General features: G+C 39.1%; 1 protein-coding gene across 5 annotated transcripts in view; it reads right to left on the minus strand.

The window, feature by feature from the left end:
* Positions 1-13,905, minus strand: part of NCOA3 (nuclear receptor coactivator 3) — a 154,368-nt gene that overhangs the window by 87,533 nt on the left and 52,930 nt on the right. Inside the window, exon 2 of one of the 5 annotated variants that reach the window (XM_073006036.1) lies at positions 9,729-9,924. The exons of the other annotated variants lie outside the window; for them this stretch is intronic. The gene's annotated coding sequence lies outside the window, so the exon portion shown is untranslated. The remainder of the gene's footprint in view (positions 1-9,728; positions 9,925-13,905) is intronic. 5 annotated transcript variants of the gene reach the window in all.

Genomic DNA, 13,905 nt, shown 5'->3' on the forward strand with positions numbered 1-13,905 from the left:
GGTGGATCACTTGAGGTCAGGAGTTCGAGACCAGCCTGGCCAACGTGGAGAAACCTCATCTCTACTAAAAATACAAAATTAGCCAGGCGTGGTGGCACATGCTTGTAATCCCAGCTACTCGGGAGGCTGAGGCAGGAGAATCCCTTGAACCCGGGAGGTGGAGGTTGCGGTAAGTCAAGATTGCACATTGTACTCCAGCCTGGGCAACAACAGCAAAACTCCATCTCAAAAAAAAAAAGAGAGAGAGAGAGACATCCAGGGGCCTCCCCCTTATCTGTCTTATTTAAACTCAACTCAATAGATGGCATGTATCTGGTTTCCCAACCTCACAACAAATTAAAAGGGAGAGATTATTAGAAGCAATAAAGTACTGAAAACAGCAACAAAGTACAGCTAACTGACTAGCAAACAGTGAAGGAAAACAGGAAAAATAAAATAAAAAGCAAACACAATCGGGAGGTGGGTAGATGAGGCCAAAAGTTCAAGACCAGCCTGGCCAATACTGTGAAACCATATTGAAAATAAAAAAAAAAAAATTTTTAAATAAAAAATAACTGGCTGGATGTGGCAGCACACGCCAATAATCCCAGCTACTTGGGAGGCTACTGCACTCCAGCCTGGGCGACAAAGAGAGACTCTGTCTCCAAAAAAGGAAAGCAAACACAAATATTCTAAATTACATTTAGAGAGCTAGACTCAAGTTATTTCCACCTAAAAAGAAATAATCCTGTTTAATTCATGAGGTACCAAAGGTGTCACCACTGTGGGAAAAACAATGCTCTTCATTTGTGAATCGTTCAGAATAGATTAGGTATACTTAGACAAAGTGTGAATATGCTTAAAAATGTCCATTTCCATGGGTTAATTTTTTTTTTTTACAAGTGTTATGCCTTAATGGTTGTGGTTTTAGCTATCCACAGCAACCATTTCACTATGGACTTCTCTGTATCTTTCTCCTCTATTCTCTACTACTCCCAGTGTGGTGCTTATAAGCAGGGGAATGGTCAAAGGGCAAGCAGCAAAAGTTACAAAACCATGGGACTTAGATGATCAACAATGTTTAATGGGATATAAGGTAAGAAGTAGCTTCTCCAATTATGACACAAAATCCAGACACCTAAAGAGACCAGTACATTTGAATACCTTTTTTAAAACAGCATAGGTTTCATATATTTAAAAAATCATACCATAAACAAAGTTAAACATCAACTGGCTAAATATGGCACAATTTAAACATCAAGATAATAATTATAACCTATCCAATAAACTAAAAATTCATGAGTCCACAATAAATATGAAAATATATACAAAGATTAAGTTCTTGCTTATAGTAGAAAGTCAACTAATAAACACAGAAGGAATAATGGAACTAGAAAATCCCCCATTTGTCCAAAATACTAACAACTGAATCAGGAGGCAAGAATAATCAAAGGAATCTAAACTAGTAGGTAAAACTTTACAGAATAAGTAGCTTGTTTCCCTAATCAGTCAAAATGCCACAGGATACTTTACAGTATCTATCTACAAGTAACTTTATAGTGGAGAAAGTAGCAGACACCACTTCAGTCAAAGTTAACACTGCCAGTAGCAGGACTAAATAACATGGTGAGATGGACTGAGAAGCACACATCACGTCTATGTGTTTTCTGACTCCAAAATGCAGAACCTGAATCTAAACATGAGGAAACACCACACAAGCATGGAGGAATTTTCATAAAATAACTGATCTCTATTCTCCAAAAGTATCAATGTCATGAAACAACAAAGATCAGAAAATATCTCAGATTAAAGACCAAAGAAACAGAATAATGGAATGCATGAACCTGGATTTCTCTTCCTTTAGAGGATATTATTAGGACAACTGGTGAAATATTATCTATAGAGTAGATTATTGCATCAATATTAATTTCCTGATTTTTATAATTGTAATATGATGAGTATTTAGAAATAAAGGGGCATCCTGTCTGCAACTTAGTCTCACTCAAATGGTTCAGAAAAACATAATTTTATGCATATATTTTTTAATCAAGATAAAAAGAAGGCAAATGTAGTAAAATGTTAACATCTGGCGAATATGAGTAAAGGGTACCCAGAATTATTTATATAAATGTCATGCAACTTTTCTGTAAGTTCCAAATTAAGGAAAATAAAAATTTGCTTAAAAAAAAAACCTGGCCAGGCTCACGCCTGTAATCCCAGCACTTTGGGAGGCCACGGCGGGCAGATCACAAAGTCAGGAGATCGAAACAATCCCGGCTAACACAGTGAAACCCCGTCTCTACTAAAAATACAAAAAAATTAGCCGAGCATGGTGGTGGGCACCTGCAGTCCCAGCTACTCAGGAGGCTGAGGCAGGAGAATGGCGTGAACCCGGGAGGCAGAGCTTGCAGTAAGCCAAGATCACACCACTGCATTCCAGCCTGGGCAACAGAGCGAGACCATCTTAAAAAAAAAAAAAAAAAACTTTGCGAGGCCAAGGTAGGCAGATCACCTGAGTTCAGGAGTTGAGACCAGCCTAACCGACCAGACTGACATGGAGAAACCCCGGTTCCACTAAAAATACAAAATTAGCTGGGCGTGGTGGTGCATGCCTGTAATCCCAGCTACTCTGGAGGCTGAGGCAGGAGAATTGCTTGAACCTGGGAGGCAGAGGTTGCAGTGAGCCGAGACCGTGCCATTGCACTCCAGCCTGGGTGACAAGTGTAAAACTCCTTCTCAAAAAAAGAAAAAAAAGAAAAAAAAAAAACACCCTATAGTTATGTAACAGAAAGAAAACATCTCTGGTGTATAAACATACAACAAATTAAAGGTTACGCTATATAGGAGCTTTACAAATTAGTTAGAAAAGACAATCTACTAAGAAAAATAGATAAGACAAGACAATCTACTAAGAAAAATGAACAAAGAAGCAGAGTAGGCAATTTACGGTAGTACAAATGGCCAGTAAACACATGAAAACATGCACAACCCTTCCAAGCATTCAGGAAATGTAAAATAAAGAAAATGGCACTGTGGCAAAAATTGAAAACTTTAAATTCATATATCCTTTAGACTCAACAAGTCCATGGCTAGAAATATAGCACAAGTACATTAAGACACAAAAGATGTAGACACCACTGAGGTTTTAACAAAGATAAAAAAATGTAACAAGGATATTCACTACAATATTCTACCTTAAAAAAAAAAAAGGGGGAAATAAAGAATGAGCATCAATAGGGGAATATAAACTCCAACTTGATACAAGCTCCTTGAGGTGAGAGATTTCAGTTTGTTCTGTTTGTTGAATATATCCCCAGTAACTTGCACATGACAGGTACTCAATAGTTCTTTGCTGAATTAATAGATAAATGACTAAATAAAGGACATCCAACAACGGTATATTATATAGCCGTTGAAAATAGTGCAGGAAATGTCCATATACAATCACCTAAAAGGATGCTGATGCTACAATAACTGAAAAATAAATGCAAGAAAAATAACACGATTCTTTTAATGTGTGAGAACAATGTTTATATAGATGTATCTGCTTATACTTGGGGAAAAAAATGGAGAAAGGTGCCTACCTTTTTTTTTTTTTTTTTCCTTCCATTTTTTGAGACAGGGTCTCGCTTGTTCCCCAGGCTGGAGTACAGTGTCACCATCATGGCTCACTGCAGCCTCACCCTCAGGGGGATTCAAGCAATCCTCCTGCCTCAACCTCCCAAGTAGCTAGGACCACAGGTGCACGCCACCACACCTGGCTAATTTTTGTATTTTTATAGAGACAAGGTTTCATCATGCTGCCTAGGCTGGTCTCAAACTCCTGAGCTCAAGTGATCCTCCCACCTCAGCCTTCTTTTTTTTTTTTTTTTTTTTTTTTCCCCAGATGGAATCTTGCTCTGTAGCTCAGGCTGCAGTGCAGTGGCACCATCTCGGCTCACTGCAAGCTCCACCTACCAGGTTCAAGAGGTTCTTGTGCCTCAGCCTCCTGAGTAGCTGGGTCTACAGGCACCCGCTACCACACCCAGCTGATTTTTTTGTATTTTTAGTAAAGATGGCATTTCACCATGTTGGTCAGACTGGTCTCGAATTCCTGACCTCAGGAAATCCACCTGCCTCGGCCTCCTGCTAGGGTTATAGGTATGAACCACCGTGCCTAGCCCCACCTCAGCCACTTAAACTGCTGGAATTATAGGCATAAGCCACCATGACTGGCCTGCACTCAAATTTAATATGCAACTGAATTGAGGGCATGGTTTAATTACTGTATCACTTTTTTCCCTAACTTCTTAGAGCAGTTTTAGGTTCACAGCAAAATTGAGCCCAAGTACAGAGACAGCGTATCTATTCCCTCTACATATGCATCTCCTCCCCGATCATAAACACATCCTACCAGAGTGTTGAGTTTGTTACAACTGGTGAAACTACACTGACACATCATCATCCAAAATCACTGACTTTTAAGTGGTAAAATTACAAATAATTTTGCATTGTAATTTTTAAATAAAACAAAAATGATGCCATCAAAAAACTTTTTAAGTTCTACAAAATGTTAAACTCCTTAATGTAATATAAAAAGGATACAATAGGAAAACAATTAGTAACATCCAGCAGTAGTCTCTGATCCAGAATCTACTTCCAGTACTCTAAACAAAGAAGTATGAGAAATGCAGACAAAGCTTGTGGTATCTAATGCTCACATAAACATTACTTTTAGCCAGGCGCGTTGACTCACGCCTGTAATCCTACCAGTTTGGGAGGCCCAGTGGAGAGGATTACTTGAGGCCAAGAGTTCAAGACCAACCTGGCCAACATAGCAAGACCTCATCACTATTAAAAAAAAATTACTTTTAATAAAAGTAGCCTCTAAAATATTAAAAGTTCTGCACAATTACATGTAAAAGGATACAGAAACATATGGAGAATATATAGAAGAAAAACAATTTAGAAAATGTAACAAAATGTTAATCCCCACAATTACTAGTAGTACTTTTTCCTGCTTTGAAAGTATCCCAAATTTTCCAACGTGATTGCTATGCTTTTATAATCACAAAATAATAAAAGGTTTGTGGCACAGTTGTGATTTATCACTCTATACAAACATTCCTAGGCCTTTTTACATTCAAAATACCAAACCCTAACTAACTCCTTAAAGCTAGATCCCAAATCCAATTCCTGACCCTCATTTGCCAACACAAATTAAAAAAAAAAAAAATCAAGACACAGGGACAGATGGCAAACAAGTATATTAAAAGATGATCCATATCATACGTCATCAGGGAAATGCAAATTGAAATGATGATACTAATACACACCTGTTGGAATGGTCAAAATCTAGAACACTGACAATACCAAACACTGGAAAGTATGTGAAGCAACAGAAATTCTCATTGATTGCTGGTAGGAATGCAGAAGCCATTTTAGGAGACAGTTGGGCAATTTCTTAAAAAACTACACATATTCTAACCAGCAATCATGCTCCTTGGTGTTTTACTCAAAGTTGAAAACTTATATCCTACACACAAAAACCTACACACAGGTGCTTATAGCAGCTTTATTCATAATTGCTAAAACATGGAAGCAACCAAGATGTCCTTCAATAGGTGAGTGGATAAATTGTGGCACATGTAAAAAATGGAACCTCATTCAGCACTGTAAAGAAATATGCTATCAAGTTATAAAAAGACAGGGAGGAAACTTAAATGTATATTACTAGGCAAAAGAAGCCAGTCTGAAAAGGCTACATACTTTATGGTTCCAACTACATGACATGTCAAAAACAAAGCAAAACTATAGGGACAATAAAATGATCAATGGTTGTCTGAGATTGTAGGGAAGCGGGGAATGAATAGGTGCACCATAGGTTTTTTAGGGTAGTGAAACTACTCTGTTTGATATTTTAATGGCAGGTCACTGTAAATTTGCCTAAACTCACAGAATATAGAACATCCTATGAATTAACCCTAATGTAAGCTATGAACTCTAGGTGATGATGTGTCAGTGTAAATTCATCAACTGTAACAAACCCACCACTCTGGCAGGGAGTTGTTGATAATGGAGGAAGATATGTATATATGGGAAATCTCTGTACCCTCCTCTCAATTTCCCTATAACCTTAAACTGCTCTTTAAAAACATAGCCTAAGCGAAGTGCAGTGGCTCATGCCTATAATCTCAGCACTTTGGAAAGCTGAGGCAAGAGGATCACTTGAGGCTTGGAGTTTGAGACAAGCCCAGGCAACACAACAAGACTCTATCTCTATGAAATAAAATAAAATAAAAAAAAAAAGAAAAAGAAAAAAAATAACTGGGTATGCTGGCACAGGCCTGTAAGTCCTAGCTTCTTGGGGAAGCTGAAGCAAGAGGATCACTTGAGCCTAGGAATTTGAAGCTGCAGTGAGCTATGAACATGCCACTGCACTGGAGTCTGGGCAACAGATCGAGACCGTGTAGCTTTAAAAAAAAAAAGTCCACTTAAAAAAAAAAAAAAAATTGGGTCAGTCCCAGTAGCTCACGCCTGTAATCCCAGCACTTTAGGAGACTGAAGCAAGCAAGCAGATCCCTTGAGCTCAGGAGTTCGAGACCAGCTTGGGCAACATGGCGAAACCCTGTCTCTACAAAAAATACAAAAAATTAGCCGAGAATGGTGACTGCACACCACTCAGGAGGCTGGAGGCTGCAGTAGGAGGATCGCCTGAGCCCCAGAAGTCAAGCTGCAGTGAGCCAAAATCACACCACTACACTCCAGCCTGGGTGACAGAGACCCTACCTCAAAAAAAAAAAAAGAGGGATAAGACTATATATTAGGTACAGTGTACACTGCTCGGGTACACCTAAAAACTCAGAAATCACCACAAAAGAACTCATTAATGTAACCAAAACCACCTATAACCCAAAAACTATTGAAATAAAAAATGGTTTTAAATCAAAGCAAGCCAGACTATGAGAAAAATGTTTAACACATCAGGAATTTACATTCCAAGATATACAAAGAGCTCTTCAATGACAAAATGGTAACACAAGAGACCGGTTAAAAGATGGACAAAAGACACCTCATTGAAGACATACAGATGGCAAATAAGCATACAAAATGCTGAACATCATCTGTTATTACAGGACTGCTAATTAAAACAATGAGATACTACGACATACCCATTGGAATGACTAAAATCTAAAAAACTGACAATACCAAATGTTGTGAGCATGCAGAGTAACAGGAACTCTCATTCATTGCTGGTGAGAATACAAATGGTACAGCCACTTCGGAAGACAGTCTGGCAGTTTTTCACAAAGCTAAAACCGAGTTTAACCACAAGATCCAGCAATCACACTTCCAGGTATTTATCCAATTGAGTTGAAAACATGTCCTCATGGCCAGGCACACTGGCTCACATCTGTAATCCCAGCAATTTGGGAGGACAAGGTGGGCAAATCACTTCAGGTCAGGAGTTTGAGACCAGTCTGGCCAACAGGGTGAAACCCTGTCTCTACTAAAAATACAAAAAGCCAACCATGATAGCGCACACCTATAATCCCAGCTACTAGGGTGGCTGAGGCAGGAGAATTGCTTGAAACTAGGAGACAAAGGTTGCAGTGAGCCAAGATTGTGCCATGGCACTCTAGCCTGGGCAACAGAGCGAAATTGTCTCCAAAAAAAATTAAGGCCAGGTGTGGTGGCTCACTCCTGTAAAACCAGCACTTTGGAAGGCCAAGGTGGGTGGACTGATTGAGGCCAACAGTTTGAGACCACCCTGGCCAATATGGTGAAAGCCCATCTCTATTAAAAATACAAACTTGGCCAGTGCAGTGGCTCACGTCTGTAATCCTAGGATTTTGGGAGGCCGAGGAAGATTGCCTGAGTTCAAGAGTTCGAGACCAGCCTGGGCAACAAAGTGAGACCCCCGTCTCTACTAAAAATACAAAAAATTAGACAGGTGTGGTAGGGTGCACCTGTAGTCCCAGCTACCCGGAAGGCTGTGGCAGGAGAATCACTTGAACCTGGGAGGCAGAAGTTATAGTGAGCTGAGATCACGCCACTGCACTCCAGCCTGGGCAACAGAGCAAAAAAAAAAAAAAATTACCCGGCGTGGTGGCGCATGGCTGTAATCCCAGCTACTCAGGAGGCTGAGGCAGGAGAATTGCTTGAACCCGGGAGGCAGAGGCTGGGGTGAGCAGAGATCGTGCCAATGCACTCCAGTCTAGGCAACACAGTGAGACTCCGTCCAACATAACGTAACATAAATAAGAAAAACATGTCCACACAAAATTTATATGCAAATGTTTATAGCAGATTTACTTATAACCACCTCAAACTAGAAGCAACCAATATGTCCTTCAATAGGTGAATGGATAAGCTGTGGTACATTCATACAATGGAATATTATTCATCAATAAATAGAAATGAGTGATCAAGTCAAGACACGGAAGAACCTTAAATGCAAACTGCTAAATGAAAGAAGCCAGTTCAGACTGGCTATGTACTGTATGATTCCAACTATATGACATGTGGTAAAGCCAAAACTGTAGAACCAATTAAAAAGCCAGTAGTTGCCAGAGGTTCCAGCGGGGAAGGGAGGAGGCATTGATAGGTCTGAAGTACAAGTAACTTATTGAGAGGTGAAACTATTCTGTATGATACTGTAATGGTAGGTATATGATACTATGCATTTGTCAAAGCCCACGGAATTGTAATACAAAGAGTGATCTTTAATGTAAACTATCGAGTTTAGTTAATATTGTATTATATCAGTTCACTAATTATAACAAACATACCATGTACCACGCTAATTCAAAATATTAACGGTAAACAGGAACTCTGCACTATCTGCTCAGCTTTTCTGTAAATATGAAATTATTTTATAAATAAAATCTATTAATTTTTTTAAATCATGAGTGGCAAACAAGATCCACTTGATAAAGCAGTATACAGCACACATTAAGTCATCAACTTTTATGATTTGTTTTTATAAATGGGTTGGATTTCATAGAACTTTCAAAATTAAAGATGCAGAATTCTTACACCACATATTTATTTCTATATCTAACGTCACCCAATGCTCCCAAGAGGAAAAGTAAAATGAAAATTCTTCAAAGACTTAATGCAATCTCTGGGTCATTAACCCAAACATGTCTGGTTCTCAATTGCACATTTTAACTTGCTCTTTTTTATACTTAATCAATGCAGGTGTTTCTTTCAAATTCTCATACAGGCCAGGCACGGTGGCTCACGCCGGTACCAGCACTTTAGGAGGCCAAGGCAGGCGGATCACCTGAGGTCCGGAGCTCAAGACCAACCTGGCCAGTATTACTACTAATATAAAAATTAGCCAGGCGTGGTGGCGCACGCCTGTAATCCCAGAATCGCTTGAACCCAGGAGGCGGAGGTTGCAGTGACCCGAGATCGCACCATTGCACTCCAACCTGGGCAACAAGAGCAAAACTCCTTATCCAAAGACAAAAAAAAAAAAAAAAATCTTTATCATCAAATATATAAGTATCAGACTGAATATATAACAATATTCTGAAATTGACTTGATTATGCAATGAAAACCTCCTTCCATAAACTTGCCTTGAAAACTGTACTAACTTTGATATCACCAAAACATGTTAGAGTTACAGACTGCTGGCAATTCACATAAAAATCATACAGCTATTTTACAAAGAAGTAATTTATCTTGTAAAATTGTGAAGTATTCTGATATTTTTGGATTAAATACAAAAGGCACAAATATGTAGCAAAAATGAAATAACCTTATTATCAAGAATTAGGAAAGAAAATATTTTAAACCAGTTTCACAGGTAGCTCCTTCTTCCCATGGATAACCTGACAGGCAAGGTGGGGTGCCTCAGAGGCCTGTAATCCCGGCACTTTGGGAGGCCAAGGCAGGAGGATAGCCTGAGGCCAGGAGTTTGAGACCAGCCTGGGCAACACAGCAGGATGTCATCTCTACACGGAAAAAAAAAAAAATTTAATAAGTAATAAAGCATAACTTGACAGTAGCTGGGTAGATTCACAAATAAGGAAAGCAATATTGACCCTGCCAATTTCCAATAATGACAAAATCTGCAAGTACTAGGTGAGTACTTAAAGTACTGTCACTTATTATACCAGTATCTTTTGAGATACATGTACAAACAGAAAAATGGCACTTTTAGCACAGGTTTTGGAGAGTAGAAAAACTTGCACTGAGGCCTTTTTTTTTCCTATTTTTTTTTCTTTTTTTTTTTGAGATGGAGTCTTACTCTTTTTGAGATACATGTACAAACAGAAAAATGGCACTTTTAGCACAGGTTTTGGAGAGTAGAAAAACTTGCACTGAGGCCTTTTTTTTTTCCTATTTTTTTTTCTTTTTTTTTTTTGAGATGGAGTCTTACTCTGTCACCTAGCCTAGAGTACAGTGGCACAATTTCGGCTCACTGCAGCCTCTGCCTCCTGGGTTCAAGCAATTCTCCTGCCTCAGCCTCTGAAGCAGCTGGGACCACAGGCATGCACGCTCAGCTAATTTTTGTATTTTTAGTAGAGATGGGGTTTCACCATGTTGGCCAGGCTGGTCTCGAACTCCTGACCTCAGGTGATCCTCCCGCCTCGGCCTCCCAAAGTGGTAGGATTACAGGCGTGAGCCAGTGCACCCGGCCAAGGTCATTCTTTAAAGCTCCAAAATGGGAAAGTACGTTCAAGCTTTTCAAGAACGGCACTAAAAACAATCTCATATGAATCTCATATGGCAATAACACTTAAGAGTTTTGCAGTAAAATAAAACTGTTAATTACAGTAAAATACCATTAAGTTATCAGGAAAGCATTTCATGACACAGATAAGGAAGAACTCTAGAAACTGTGACTGTCCACTCTGATGAAGCACACCCTCAAGTTTGTTAAGATTCCACTTGTGACAAGCAGGAAATCTTAGCATAATAAAAATATTCTAAGCAGAATTAAATCAATCAGGCTATTTAGCTAAATTAGAGCCAATAGATTCATTCAGATAAAAACCCAGGAAAAAGCCAACCCTCTAAGTTCTATAACATTTTAAATAGAAATAAACTGGTTAACAAAAGCCATTTACAAACAAATCAATGGAAAGCAACAGCAAAATAATAATATTCAAAAATAAGAAAACCTCGAGTTGAATGATACTGAACTAGTACAATTGTTTAGCATGTAGCATATCCCATAACCAGGAATAGCCCAAAATCATCTTGCTTCCTTTCAAATCACCTAATACTTGCTTATCTCTATAATTTAAAAGTTTATACCATACCTAATGTAATCTAGTTAAAATCTTTTCTTTCAGCAACCACGATTTACCAAAAAGCTTAAACCATTTTTTTAACCAGAACTGTTCTGTTTGAGATCTAGCTTATATTCATTTTTAAAAAGGAAGATAGAGTACTTGTCCAAAAAGACTTTATTCTGTGTTTCTCTAAAATGCCTAGATTAAGAAAATCTGGGTAGAACCACATATTAACTAATTTTTATTAGATGAAAGGTTGTGCTTTATAAACAATCCCAAATAACTTCTACCCATTTTGTCACTCCAATTATTTTCACTCACCACTTTAAACCCAGAAAACATGTTATTTAAATTACTCTAAACTAGACCCTACCACAAGAGAAAGAAAGGAACAAACATTTATTAAATTTCTAAGATGCACACCATTTCATTGTCCATGGATGAGAACTAAAGTTGAGTTAGAATAATTTGCTCAAGGTCTCTCAACTGATAGAAACAAGAATCACAACTCAGAATAGCTTAAATTCCAACTTCATAAATTGTACTATCCTCCCTCCTAATTTTAATTGTACTAATCACTATGATTATATAAATTTGAATTCTAAAATTACCCAATAGCAACTATTTTGCAATACTGGGGAAAGAAGGGACACAGGCAGAAAACAAGTTCCCAACAACTATCCAGAACTAACCTTTTCAAATATGTAACCAAGGAATCTTAAAAGTCAGGTCCTATCTCCTTTTTTTGAAACACAGTTGTGCTCTGTCGCCCAGGGTGGAGTGCAGTGGCGCAATCTTGGCTTATGCAATCTCCACCTCCTGGGTTTAAACAATTCTCCTGCCTTAGCTACTAGGGTGGCTGGGATTACAGGCATGCAGAACATAGCAAGACCCAGTCTCTTTTTAATACTTTTTTAAATCAAAAAATAATAAAACCAATTCAGTTAATCCGTCCTTCCTATAGTTTAGTCTAGAATGGTGCCTCTCAAAACTAAGCAGAAACACCTGGGGGTCTTGTTAAACATATTCCTGGGCCCAAAACCCAGAGATTACAACTCAGCAGGCCTGAGGTAGAACCCAGGAATTTGAATTTCTAGTATCATCCAGATGATACAGATACTGTAAGGAAATAGACTACACTTTTGAGTAGCAGTGGTCTAGAACAAATCCTCTGATAGCTCTCAAATATCCCAACCTGAAAAACACTTCCACCCTTTCTCATACTTACTACTTGCTCACTGAGAGTCTCTCAATCCACAAATACTTTTGAAAGTTTCAACTAGTTCCGTCAACTCCATTTCTCAAAATATACCAACGGAGGTTAAAGATTCAAATAAATCATATTTAGAGCAAAATATTACAGAATAAAGTCTTCAAAAGCGATTGGATAAGCCTTTAATATAGTTAAATATGATATGTGGCCACACAAAAAAATATATCCTATAAGACACCAAGAGCAACACTGAGTTGACAGAAGACCTGGATTCTGCCACTTCCCATCTAACCTTAGGAGAAAACATGAAGTAATTTCACAATCTGTCTTTAATAGCTTTTTGTAGAGACTTACATGAAAATTCCATATTTATGTTCTCATAATGGCAATTCCCAGATGACAAAAAAACATGTAAAACTGAGAAACAGTAGGTTAGGCTTATAAACTCTATCAGTACCAAGATTACCTATTTTATTCATTTATACATTCAACAAATAGAGCTGGCCCTTGAAAGACACAAAATTAAAATGTGCATATCCAGCCAGGCACAGTAGTTCACCCCTGTAATCCTGGCACTTTGGGAGGCCGAGGCGGGTGGATCAACTGAGGGCAGGAGTTCAAGACCAGCCTGGCCAACAGGGCAAAATCCAATCTCTACTAAAAATGCAAAAATTAGGCCAGGCACGGTGGCTCATGCCTGTAATCCCAGCACTTTGGGAGGCCGAGGCAGGCAGATCACCTGAGGTCAGGAGTTCAAGACCAGCCTGGTCAACACGGCAAAACCTCATCTCTACTAAAAATACAAAAATTAGCTGGGTGTGGTGGAGTCTCACTCTGTCACCCAGGATGGGGTGCAGTGGTGCAATCTCGGGTCACTGCAACCTCCACCTCCCTGGTTCAAGCAATTCCCCTGCCTCCGCCTCTCCAGTAGCTGGGATTATAGGTGCAGGCCACCACGCCCAACTAATTTTTTTGTATTTTTAGTAGAGACGGGGTTTCACCATGTTGGCCAGACTGGTCTCGAACTCCTGACGTCAAGTGATCCACCCGCCTCAGCCTCCCAAAGTGCTGGGATTACAGGCGTGAGCCACCACGCAGAGCCTGAAAAGATTTTTAATGCAGATGAAAGTGCCCTATTCTGGAAGGAAAAGAAAAACCGCAAAGGACATTTATCTAGTAAGAAAGAGAAGCAAGCATCAGGATATAAGGCAGGAAGAGACAGGCTAACTCTACTGTTGTGTACAAATGCAGTAGGGTTTATGATCAGGACTGCCCTCATCTAAGCTGCTGCTAACCGCCACCTCCCTCCCCTGTCCCAAGCGTTGAAGGGAAAAATAAACACCAGCTGCCAGTCTTTTGGTTGTATAAGAAGGCCTGGAGTATAAGAAGTCTTTTTCTGGATTGAATCCATCAATGCTTTGTCCCTGAAGTCAGGAAATGCCTTGCCAGTAAGGGACTGCCTTTTAAAGTTCTTTTACTAT

Source organism: Chlorocebus sabaeus, chromosome 2 (assembly GCF_047675955.1).
Source record: "Chlorocebus sabaeus isolate Y175 chromosome 2, mChlSab1.0.hap1, whole genome shotgun sequence".
NCBI lineage: Eukaryota > Metazoa > Chordata > Mammalia > Primates > Cercopithecidae > Chlorocebus > Chlorocebus sabaeus.